At 38.4% G+C, this 13099-nt stretch overlaps 1 protein-coding gene across 3 annotated transcripts in view; it reads left to right on the top strand.

Moving 5' to 3' along the window:
• Positions 1-13099, top strand: part of SMAP1 (small ArfGAP 1) — a 324870-nt gene that overhangs the window by 308966 nt on the left and 2805 nt on the right. The window lies entirely within an intron of this gene.

The raw sequence follows: 13099 nt of genomic DNA, 5'->3' as shown, positions 1-13099 counted from the left end.
GGCAGGATATAGATCCATAATTGCCAAAAACAATCATTAAAAAAATCTATGTGCTGTGCCATGATGTGAGCAAGCACATAATGTTCACACACCTGAAAAATCTCTAACCAAATGACAGTTCTGCATTTGCAAAGCAGGACAGTATGCGGCCAGGTTAATTTTGGATATACATAGGATGACACACAAGACACCAATTTTGAAGAAATTACACTAGTTTTATTTCAAGTACAACACAAGGTTATTTCTGTGATCCATCAAACTATCATCAAACACCGTGGTATTTTCAACAAGTCATTGCAAACTATAAACCAGGCAGAGCTTTATGATCTGAAAATAAAAATATATTAACCTTAAGGAATCAAAGTTACTATGCACATACCAGAGTAATAAAACAAAAACAGCATTTAATATATATTTAAGAAGTTTTTTATATATATATGTTTTTGTTATATATGTTTAAAATTCTTCAGAACATGCCAACCACTAGCCAAACGATTCTTAGGCTTGTTTTTTCAATTGGCTTGTATATCTTCATCATACTTAGGTTATATTTTTCTTATAAAGTGCTCTGGGCAATTCATGTGTACATGTGAAACCACTTCCAAACTTATAAATAATTCATAAATCTTTAAAAGCTTTGTACTTAGCTTCGGCAGTAGTTTTTCTGCTTTCAGCATAAATCTTTAAATGTCGGGTAGGACTTGTCATCTCGACATGTTTCGCCCGAAGGGTTTTTCAAGAACTAGTCCCCCCTTTTTGTTTTGCTCTGCTGCACCCCGACAGAATATCTTTAGAACTTTTGACTAAAGATTTCTGTCGGGATGTAGCGGAGCAAAACAAAAGGGGGGACTCACTCTTGAAAAAGCCTTTGGGCGAAACATGTCGAGATGACAAGTCCTACCCGACATTTAAAGATTTATGCTGAAAGCAGAAAAACTACTGCCGAAGCTTTTAAAGTACAAAGCTTTTAAAGATTTATGAATTATTTATAAGTTTGGAAGTGGTTTCACATGTACACATGAATTGCACAGAGCACTTTATAAGAAAAATGTAACCTAAGTCTGATGAAGATATATAAGCCAATTGAAAAAACAAGCCTAAGAATCGTTTGGCTGGTGGTTGGCACGTTCTGAAGACTTTTAAATATATATTTAAAAAACGTATATACAAAAAAAACTTCTTAAATATATATTAAATGCTGTTTTTTTGTTTTATTTATATGAGATATTGACAGCATATTTAATAAGTGTTGGCTACATATTGATACCAGAGTAATGACATTCTGCATAGCTGGTATTAAGATGTGGAATGCTTTGGTGGGTCAGTTGCGAAAATATATTGATTGGTTTCAATTCAAGAAACAGCTAAAAATCCAATTGTTTGTTACTGCATGCTTATGACTTAACGGTTCTTTGGAAAAGAAAAGATAGTTCACCCTGTTGATTTTAAGATTTTGTTTGTTTTAACTTATGTGAACTATTTAGTTCCTAAGCGGTATGGAAAAATTTTAAAGCCACTCGACTTAGAAGAAAGGCATTTCTTTCATTGAAATCTAGAGTATTGGCTTCGAAAGCTACTTTTTTAAAAATTCCTTTGCAAATGTATGTTAAAGTTTTAAGTGAAGGAATTTGTTTTTTGGGATCCTATTTGGTTGAAACAATTTCTGATCTGGTGTGATTTGTAGGTGTGATTAAAGTCTTACCATATATGGCTAATCAAGATTTAAGTTAAATTTAAAAAATTTCTGTTTTTTGGGGGGAGAAGCTGTCTCTAAGCTTATTTTTGATAAATTGATCTTAAATATCCTAACTTGTTTGTATAAAATTATGATTAAATTCTCTCATAATGTGGGCTGGATGCAAATTTTGATTGTAATTAATGTGGAATATATAAAATATGAGGAATCCATTCCTTACTGTTCTATGTGAATTATATTGAAAATTATTTAAATAAATATGATGGGCTAGGCTAGTAAGCAAAACCTTTCGTACTCCTTGGTTGACCAGAGAATTTGGGTAGAGGGAGAGCGCTAGATGTAGTGTATTTGGATTTTAGCAAAGCCTTTGACAGTGTTCCACATAGGTGTCTAATAAATAAACTGAGTGCTCTCAGTATGGGTCCCAAAGTGACTGACTGAGTCAGGAACTGGTTAAGTGGAAGGAGACAAAGGATGGTAGTCAGTTGAGATTGCGCTGAGGAAAAGGATGTTACCAGTGGTGTGCTTCAAGGTTTGGTTATAAGGCCTGTTCTTTTTAACTGTGTATGAATCGAGTTTTTCATTTGAAAGGAAGCTCTGGAATGAGAAGAGAAAGGATGAAGTTGTGAGGCGATAGGCTCAGGAGTAAGGAAATACTTTTTTACAGAAAGGGTAGTAGATGCATGGAATAGTCTCCTGGTGTGTTTCTATGTTTCACTATAACTAATCTAATCTAATACACAACTTATTAATCACACTATACCAAAAAGTTTCAAGGCGATTTACATTCAAAGAGGTTGTAAAATCCACGGGAAAATACAAAAGCAATCAGTAATTAAAATATCATCATAACATGAATATTACAACAAGTCATATAAAAAAGTTTTCAAATATTTACAAAACCTTAAGTAATTGATATCAGTCCTAATGTAAACAGGTAGATTATTCCAAACTGTAATGGCAGTGTAAGCAAAAGAAGAGTTGAGCTGTCATTTATACCGTACTCCTCTAATCTGTGGAAAATGTAGTAATGCAAATGAGAAAAAAGCAAAATCAGATTATCTGGAATAGGAGGTCTGAGTTAACACAATAAACTGAGGTAATGTTTGTGTAGGCTTGCTTTGATGAGTGTTCATTGAATTGTGATGACTTTAAGTGATCACTGTAAGTACAAAAAAAAGAATATATTCCACTCTAACACTATTGTCTTCCTAAATTGTGTTCCTAAATGAGGGTCACAAAATCTATTTGAAGTCACAACCTGGGCTATGTATTGGTGGATCATTACTCTGTATCTCGGGAGAGAGGAGATTATACAATATTTTGGGGCTGCTATGATAAGAGTCATGGCCACAAAAGAGGCAAACTGTGAAGAACTCTTTTATAGTGTTCTTACTCATGCACAGCCATAGAGGAAATGCTGTTCACATCTGTGTAATTAGATATATGTGCAGTCAGTTTCATATGGATTACTTTAGGGAAAAATTACAAGTTGACCTTTTCATGTTTGTGGTATTACAATGTAGTCTCTTTAGAACTCTGATATAACTTTTTTATATATATCTAAAATAATCAATTGTCACTGGAATGTTAGTGATCACCCTGCTTAATCTTATTGGCTAAGAAATAAGCATTAATAAGACAGATTTCTGCCTTTTCAAATGTATTTCTATAATTCTTTCATGTGACTTTCTAATTTAGTTTGTATATTTAAGATGTGAAGACTGACGATTAATTGGCTTTGAGCATCTAATAAAAGTAATTCCAGTACAATAGGGATGATATGCTGAACCTTAGGATACTCGATCCATTCTTATGAGGATCCTGCAGAAAGATGTCAGTCACAGATTTTGAACACTTCCTCCTCCCTGGACACCTCAGCCCTCTTCAGTTTCTGTTTCTGCAGGCGAGCATGAAGATGTCTTCTGATCTGCTTGGTTTATTTCTTTTTTATTTGCGAAGTCAGACAAGAGATTCAGGGAATGAAAGTTCAGTTTTGATCCCTTTATTGTCACAAAGTGAGGCTTCCCTGAAGGGAGATTTGGCCTCCTATGTGGAGGATCAGGATGAGGTCCCAGCCACGGACCAGGGATAGGATCCCTCGATAAGGTTGCTAATCAAGTCTTCACCACTACTGGACATTATTACTGAGTCTCTATGCCAGCTCAAGATTGATCTCCTTCAGCCCCAGTCATCTCAGTATTCTCTTCTGAGTGGAGTCCGATCTCAGCATATGTCTTTTCCATGGCACCCAGATATGAAACTCCTGGTTACAGAGCCCTGGGAGGTCTCTAAATACACCTTCAAAGGGGTGAAAGCCATGACTAGGCTCTATCCTATGGATCAAGAGTTTCAGCAAATGTTTGCTATGCCAAAAGTAGACTCCCTGGTAGCCAAGGTAACTAAATGCACTTCCCTACTTAGTGAGGGAGGAGTCATGCTGAAGGATACGCAGGACTGCATGGTGGATATGGTCCTCAGGAGGCAATTTGAGGCCCTGGCCCTAGGTGTTAAAGTGACATCAGCAGCCTCCTTTGTAGCATGTTCCTGCCATTCATGGCTGTGAGCCCTGGATGTATCACCAGCTGAGCCATTACCTGGCAGGGGTAGACTACATGGCAAACGTACTCTATGATGTAATCAGAGTCACAATCTCCTCTACCTACATTGTCTGCAGCAAACAATCACCAATGTTGCTGAAAGAGGAGTAGCCTCCTCTTAGGCAGAATCATAGGCGATACTTCTGGAGAAGATTTGTAGATCTGCTGTATGGTCTTCCTTTCACAAGTTCACTAAATTCTATAGGGTAGATGTGGCTGCACAGAAGAGTTCTGCTTTTGAATCCTCAGTACTGAAAGCAGGCTTATCTTTCCCATCCAGGACTTTGGGGACTGCTTAGGTATGTCCCTAAAGTTCAGCATACCATCCCTATTGCACTGGAAAAAGAGATTTGGTTCTTACCTTGATAATATGTTTTCCAGTAGATAGGGATGGTATACTGACCTCCCACCCCACCCCATACATACACACACAATAATTTCTGATGTGCCTGTAAGCTTCATGGTCCTTTCCATAACTAAGACTTCTCTGCCAGTGAGACCGTGGGTTCAGTGTCGTTTTGTAAATAGAATTCTAAGAGATAATTGAGCTCCACTAATATTCAAGCTGTTGTCTTTATTTAATGTATTTTACTGTTCAATGGCAATGCTCAATCATTTATAAATTACTGTTTCATTATTGATAGTTATATGAGCAGATCAGAACCTTGATTTTGGGGAACCCCCCATGTCCTTCCTTCTGTCTTTTACTGTAGAGCAGTGGTCTCAAACTCGCGGCCCGGGAGCCAGGTACTATTTTGAGGCCCTCAGTATGTTTATCATAATCACAAAAGTAAAATAAAACAGTTTCTTGATCATATGTCTCTTTAGCTATAAATTACAATATTATTATTAAAACTTAGCCAAAAGGAAAGATTTATAAACTATAAAGAGTTTTTTTATCTCATGCAAAATTGTAATTTCTTTAATAAGACATTAACTGTTTTTTTTTCTAAGGCCCTCCAAGTGCCTACAAATCCAAAATGTGGCCCTTCAAAGGGTTTGAGTTTGAGACCACTGCTATAGAACTTTCGCATGCTTTGGTACAAACTGAAAAGGGCAGCAGAGTCCAGAGAGAAGGAGGAGGTGTTCAAAAGCTATGATTGACATCTTTCCGCAGTATGCTCGTGAGAATGGATCAAATACCCTAAGGTCCAGCATATCAACCCTATCTACTGGAAAAGATATTATCAAGGTAAGAAACTAATCTCTTTTTCACATATATTTTCAATTAATTTTAAGAAAAGTCCATATGTGGTTCAGTCATTTTCCAGCTTCTCTGTTTCCTTAGTTGTTGGTATTTACAGTGGAGGAGTAGCCAAATGGTTAATGCAGTGGGCTGAAAACCTGAGGAACTGGGTTCAATTCCCACTGCAAGTTACTTATCCCTCCACTGCTCCAGGTTAAAAAAAAACCTAGGGACAGAGAAAGTACCTGCATATAATATGTAAAACTACCTTGGTTGTACACAGAAAAGTGGTATATTAAATCCATTACCCTTTATTGAGATTTGATATACTGCTTGATCAAGGTATATTAAGCAATTTACAATCAGGTACTCAAGCATTTTCCCTGTCCCTATCTGTCCCAGCGGGCTCACAGTCTTATCTAATATACCTGGGACAGTGGAGGATTAAGTTACTTGTCAAAGGTCACAAGGAGCAGCACGGGGTTTGAACCCTCCTCCTCCGAGGAAAGAGGATAAAAATTACAAATAATGATTGCAAGAAACAGCTCCTACCACACTCTTAGAATTGACTTACAGTGTCTAGATTAACAAGAAAAGCAACCAGAAATAGATGAAATGTATGTTCCAAAGGTTTTTCAAGAATAGGCATTTTAGTGCTGAATCCTGATGTGAGTTGCTTCTCTTTTTCTACTGTTCTTGAATTATATATTGTTTGGCCCACCATAAATATTAGCTGTGTCCTGTTTTCTCAAAGGTTTCTACACTGACTGCCATATGGAAGACCTGGGTGTGATTCCCTAAATTTTGTCTTCCCTTGACTTTCTGAGATTGGGAATTTTCAAAAGCTAGAATTCACAGTTTCTGGGAGAGAGAAATTTTGCCAACACACAGTGCCAGCATAAGAACATAAGAATTGCCATACTGGGACAGACCAAAGGTCCATCAAGCCCAGTATCCTATTTCCAACAGTGGCCATACCAGGTCCCAAGTACCTAGCAAGATCCCAAGTAGTAAAATAGATTTTATGCTGCTTATTTTAGGAATAAGCAGTGGATATTCCCCAAGCCATCTCAATAATGGCTTATGGACTTCTCTTTTAGGAAATTACCCAAACCTTTTTTAAACCCTGCTAAGCTAATTGATTTCAGCAAATTCGCTGGCAACGAATTCTAGTTTAATTACACAGCGTGTGAAGAAATATTTTCTCTGGTTTGTTTTAAATCTAGTATTTAGTAGCCTCATCACATGCCCTCTAGTTCTAGTATTTTTGGGAAAGAGTGAACAAGCGATTCACATCTACCCTTTCCACGCCACTCATTATTATTATTCATTATTTTATTTAATTATTTATATACCACTTATATCCTAAGTGGTTTACATTCAGGTACTTTATCATCTGTCCCAGGGGGCTCAAACTCTATCTAGTGTACCTGGGGTAATGAGGGGATTAAGTGACTTGCCCAGGGTCACAAGGAGCAGCGAGGGATTTGAACCCACAACTTCAGGGTGCTAAAGCTGTAGTTCTATCCACTGTGCCACACACTCTATTTTATAGACCTCTATCATATCACCCCTGAGCTGTCACTTCTCCAAGATGAGATGGCTCCGACCACAATCAAAGTGTGTACATATATTTAGGATTGCTGCTGTAGTGGCTGGGTTAGGTGAAAAGGAAGCAGGAGTATTAAAAAAATCAGGAAAAAGGGTCCAGTCTAGAAGCTCTGTGCAGACATATTGGGGTTCAGTTCCTGGCTGAGATGTTTGCTTCTTGAGTTGGTTAGAATTGGGTATGTTGTGCAGGCAGTGTTCACAGTCTTTATGGTGACTGAGTCATGATCACTACATAGTAGAAACATTGTATGTTTTTTGTTTGTTGTTGTTGCTCAAGTAAGTGATTGCATGGCCATCTGTAGAAGATTCTGGTGATTTTGAAGAGGATAGAAAATCCCTGAGTTGTAAATGAAGGCTTATAATGCCAGATCATAGTTACAATTGAACTGGAAGCTCAATGATGATGAAATTGGTAGATAAAAAAAATTGGGGAAAAGCACCAAGTATTTAAGTGAAGGTTTTGTAGCATCTTAATCAGAATAGAAGCTGGGTCTGATTGACTTGAAAGTGTGAAGAAGCAAAAGAAAACATCTAGATCCAAAACAAGCAAACCTATATGGTAAGAATACTGAGTCAGGTCATTTATTCAGATGTAAACACCGACAGTAAGATGTATAGCTATTCACCTGAAACATATGTGATCAGCATACTTTATTAGCAGCTGTTCATTAGTAGCTAACAACCCTATAACAGACACAGATCATTGTTAATTTTTAAACATTGCTAAAATCTGTTGAATACAAAGGCAAAAGTGGTAGAGTGACTTAACATCAGCTTGTCCTTATTTGCCTTCAGAACACTTGATGAGACAAAAAATACACACCCAAATAATAATACACCTTGAAGTTATTTTAAACAAAATTGTTGAAAACAAATAATATAAGCATCCTTAAAAATGAAGTAAGAATGTTAATGTAAATTCCTAAGGATTAATAATAGTATTGAGAAAATTGAGGCAAATAAGAAAGTATATTGAACCTGCAAAATTAACATTGGTAGGACAAGCACTGATTTTATTCAAGTTATTTTATTGTAACACAGTATATGTTGGCTGTAATATGGTCCTGATTAGAAAAATGCAAATTATTCAAAATACTGCAGCAAAGCTTAATTTTTCTGCAAGTAAATATGTTACTCCATTGTTAAGATCTTTACATTGGCTACCAACAGAAGCCAGAATTAGATTTAAAGGGAGTATTTTAGTGTTTTAAGATACATCATGGTTGGGCACCTTCCTATTTGATTCAATTAGTAGAAATATCTTTTAATTGCAGGAATTATCTAAAGTTAAATTATCCCTCAGTTAAAGGAGTGAAATATAAGAAAATCTTTACTTCTACTTTCCAATATCAATCAGTTGCTAAATAGAATAACATTCTATTGGAAGTAAGACGGATTACGAATTATCTCAAATGTAGACAGATAGGCAAGGCAATATTTTTTGAAGAATATCTAAACAGATTTGACTTTGAGAAGTATAAGGTTGACATATATGAATGTTTTTATTAATTTTTTTTAATGTAATTCCTGGATGTTTCTTGTTTTCCAGTATATTAAATTTGTAATCCACCTAGAGCTGAGAGGTTTAATGGTGGACTATAAGTATTGTATATTATCCCAGGACAAGCAGTCAGCATATTCTCACATATGGATGACATCATCCATGGAGCCCATTAAGGACAGTATGAAAAGTGTTACTTTAAGTTTTAAGAAACTTCACGAATACTCGCACCGCACCTATGCGAGTGCCTTCCTACCTAATGCCAACTCGTAATACCTCAGTACTTCATTTTCCACAGAGCGGTCTCTTTTGGACTGACTGTCAGTCAGCACTGCCTTCCCACTTTCACGCGTGTTTCTCTTCTTATTTTCTTTTCTTTCTTTGATTATTTTTTCTAAAAAAAAGAAAACAGGAACGAACAACTTTTATTTTGTCTAGTCTTTGGGCTTCAGCTCTTCAGTTGTTTTTCCTCTGCGAGGTTTTGTTTTTTGTTTCAATCATTGAATTCAGTCTCGCTGACGAGATTTTCCCCATGTTCAAACCTGTGACAAGTTTTAAAAAGTGCTGCAGGTGTCATTGGCCTATTTCAATCACTGATCCTCATAATTGGTGTATCCAATGTTTAGGCCCTGACCACCAATTAGAATCCTATATTCAGAGTACCACACTGAAAAAGCGCTCTATTAAACCTGTTAGATTCAGCAGGAGAAGCTGTTTGGCTCAAGCATGAACACCAGGGTACGGGAGCCATCAATATTGATACCTCTACATCGGCATCGGGGAGTCTCTCTTCACCAAAGACTAAGGATTTTACTTCCCAACAAGTGTTGAAGGTCTCTACAGCATTGAGTCTCTTGATACAGGCTGCTCATCAACACCACCGCTCTACATCATAGGTTATCTCCCTTTCTAGGTGTGCAGCCTCATCGAGGTCACCCTCTCTGAAACAAACCTGTTTGCACCCAAGGTATCGGCTGATGAGCCTTCAGTACCAGTGCATGGTGCTCCACAGCTGTCGCAAGCCTCAACAGCATCGAGTTCCTTGATGCGAGCCATAAGACAACGCCATCATTCTGCGGATACTCCAGTTGTCTCTCCTATACGGTGTGCATCCCCTTTGAAGTCACCCATACCGAGACCATCTTCAGCACCAATGGTACCGCCTGCTGAACCATCGGTACTGATGCAGTCCTTCCGGCAGAAGCTCGATGAATTCTTCCACAGGGAAATTGCCACTGCTTTTTAATTGCATTGTATCTGTCTTCTGCAATCAACTCCCTCGGTACCAGGCCCTTCAGAACATAACACCTTGAGGCCTCAAGGTACTGATAGCATTGATCCATCGCTGCACCAAAATACTGCTCAAGGTTCTCTTCCAAGGCGTAGTTCTGTTATCTCTTGATGCCGATATATCTCCAGGCATGATATTTCTACAACTTCTACATCGTCTCAGTGTTCTCCTTCAAGGCATTGACTGGCTAACTGCACATCATATAACTTCCTTGACCCTGGATCATTCCAAATCAAAACAATTATCTGTTTTGAAGCAAAAGAAGGATCTTCATTGGGACACTTCAGACTCCTCATCGGACCAGTATCGGAAGCATCGCAGGCTTTCTTGTAAACATTCTTTTCCAGATGTTTTTTCTGATTCCACTTACAGTATGGGGTTTCATTTTCTGAACCTGAGTCTTTTGACCCCACATTTTTCACCAACAGTTCGTTGTCCAAGGGCTTGCCTTTGCTGCCTACATTAATCAGCTCTGCAAAGATTTACCAGTTACAATGGAGGCTGATGTATCATTTCCTGCATTTCTGGATATTTTCATTTTCAAGAACCTCCTCAGGAATTCTGCCAGTAGCCATTCCACAACCTGTTCAAACCGATCCTATTCAAGAATTGGGAAATGCCTTTATCGATCAAGACTGCTCCAAGTCACCTAGATTCCCTTTACAAACTCTTTCCTTCTCCAGGATTTAACAGTTCTCAGCTTCCACATCATTTACTGTTAATGGAATTGATGTTTAAAAAATACTTCATTACCAGGGTGTATGCTTCAGTACCTCTGGGTCATGAGAGCCATATCATGGATTCTTTTGGTCGTTGCCTTTATAAAAATTCTATGCTATTAAACAGAGTTCTCAATTACTCTTTCTATATGTCTCAGTATCTCCATCATGTACGGTGGTTGTTTGAATTTGCACAATATGTTCCCTTGGAACACCTCCCGGAATATCAGCACATTATTCAATCCTTTACACAGACTGCGAGATATCTTCCAAGATCAGTCGTGGATGCTTTTCAACTATCATCTCAAGCATCTGCTCTGTCGGTAGCTATGAGATGCCTGGCTTGGCTCAGGCTTTCTGATATGGATATGAATGTCCAGAATAGACTGGCCAACATTCCGTGGGGTGGGAGCTTTTTGGTGATGCTATTGAAGTAGCTGCACAAAAACTAGCTCAGCATAATCAGACTTGGACTACTCTGAATAACACAAAGTCTTCTAAACAAACTTCTTAATATCGGATACTATCTTCTTCTATACCTTCTGCTTCTGGACAACTGCCACAATTGCAGCAGGAGTAGGACGACCTCTCCCTGTATCACTGACACTCGATGATAGAATGTTGATGGGCAGTTGTACTATTGTTCTTTTTCACTTACAACCTGCCTTAGTCAAACGTTTTTTCCCTGTGTTTTTACTTCATTATGAGACTCACATATCACTCGGCAGGGGGGGGGGGGATCTCACAGGACTTATCAGTGACTACTATATTCAAGCACTGTTTCTACTTCATTTTCATATATATGGGAGAATCTCCATAGTCTGATGTGCATCTGACAATATAGCTCTGTCAATTTGGACTCCTTCCCTTGTTTTGGGCACAGTCATTGAAAATTCTTCTACATCAATACATTCCACCTGCTTCAGTATTCCACTATAAGGTGTAGACTCTGCAGGGTGTTTGGCTTTCCTGCGCTTCTATTACATCATGGAGCACAAGGGATGGTTTTCACAATGATAGAGCCTGTGAGCTATATTCCCGACCCTCTAATATCCATTTCCAGGCTCCGCGTCACCTTGCCAGCAAAGTCAACCTGGCTTCTTTCATTGAGACATGCCTTCCACTGTACCATCAAGGCCTCTGCACAACATCAAGAAGGCTGCCATTTACTTAAAGTCTCTTTCCCTACAGTTATCATGGAACATTCTTACAAAATCCATTTACTCCGTATCTGTTTCAATCTAAAAGACCCAGAGGTTTGGGAGTGGCTGTAGGAGAGGAGGAGGCCACTACGTCCTTTTTAGGATGTTTTTTTCTCTTTTGCACAAGTCTCTGGACTGAAAGTTTCTTGTACACAGTCTAAACTTAGGCGTTTCTGCTTTCTAACATCAGTACGTTCCTTTCTGGCCTGTTCCTGCTCGGCATTCCACACAGGTCTTTTTCATATAGTATGGTTTTTCATTTTTACTTCCTGCAATAGATAATGCATGTAATTGGGCGCACTTCATCTTATCTCCTCCTAGTATTCTAGGTCACTCCACTTGTGCTATATTCTATACAGGGGGTACTGGTTCTTGGACTCCTTTTCAAGGGACCCAACAGATTTAAACCTGGGAACTTACTTGGCACATATTCCTCTTTGTGTTTCCCCTTCCAATCCAATGGTCATTCTGTTTTTAGACAATACTCTCCTCATCATATAGCACTGGAAGCTTTTTTCCTGGATTGGACCAGCAACCTCCTCTCTCAGTTTTCTTCAGTTCCTCTTCTTATCAAAATGCTTCTTCAGCTGAACCAGAATTGGGTCTCTCTGCTTCTCATAGCCCATCAGGAACATGTAAAACTGTGATTCTCCCTTCTACTTCACCTCAAGGTCAAAGATCCAATATTCTTATAGACTTTTCCATCACTTCTTATTCAGACAAGGATCTCGTTTACATCTCAATCTACAGTCGTTAAACTTGACAGATGGTATCTCTTGAAATATTCTCACCAATCTCTCTTTTTCTGATCCCATCAGAGTCATTTTAATGCATCTAGGAAACCTACATAGCACTGCTACCACCAGCCGTAGACATGGGTTTCAACGTGGTCTGTTCTTCATTATCACGATGATTCATCCTCTCATATATCTTCACTGTTGGAAGATATTCTCCACTTATCTAACTCATGTCTTCCAACCGATTCGGCCAGAGTTCTCCTTGCTGTTCTCAGTGTTTTCCATGTTCAGGTCAACAGTAAATCTCTGACTGCTCATCCTTTTGTTCTTGATGGATGAAAGATCTTACCTTCGAACCATTTCTCACACCACCTTCAGAGGTTTGGGATCTTCCTTTGGTTCTCACCAGACTCATAGAACCTCCATTGTATCCAATGTGTCTGTTCTTTTCCCTTTCTCACTTGAGTGGTACTTTTAATCTCCATCATGTCTACACGTCACGAGAGTGAGCTTCAAGCATTAGTATGGGACCCACCCCTTACTGTTTTCCACCACG

The sequence above is a fragment of the Geotrypetes seraphini genome, chromosome 3, assembly GCF_902459505.1.
Source record: "Geotrypetes seraphini chromosome 3, aGeoSer1.1, whole genome shotgun sequence".
Classification (NCBI taxonomy): Eukaryota; Metazoa; Chordata; class Amphibia; order Gymnophiona; family Dermophiidae; genus Geotrypetes; species Geotrypetes seraphini.
The sequence above is the reverse complement of the archived record's forward strand: the minus strand, read 5'-3'. Positions and strand labels throughout refer to the sequence as shown.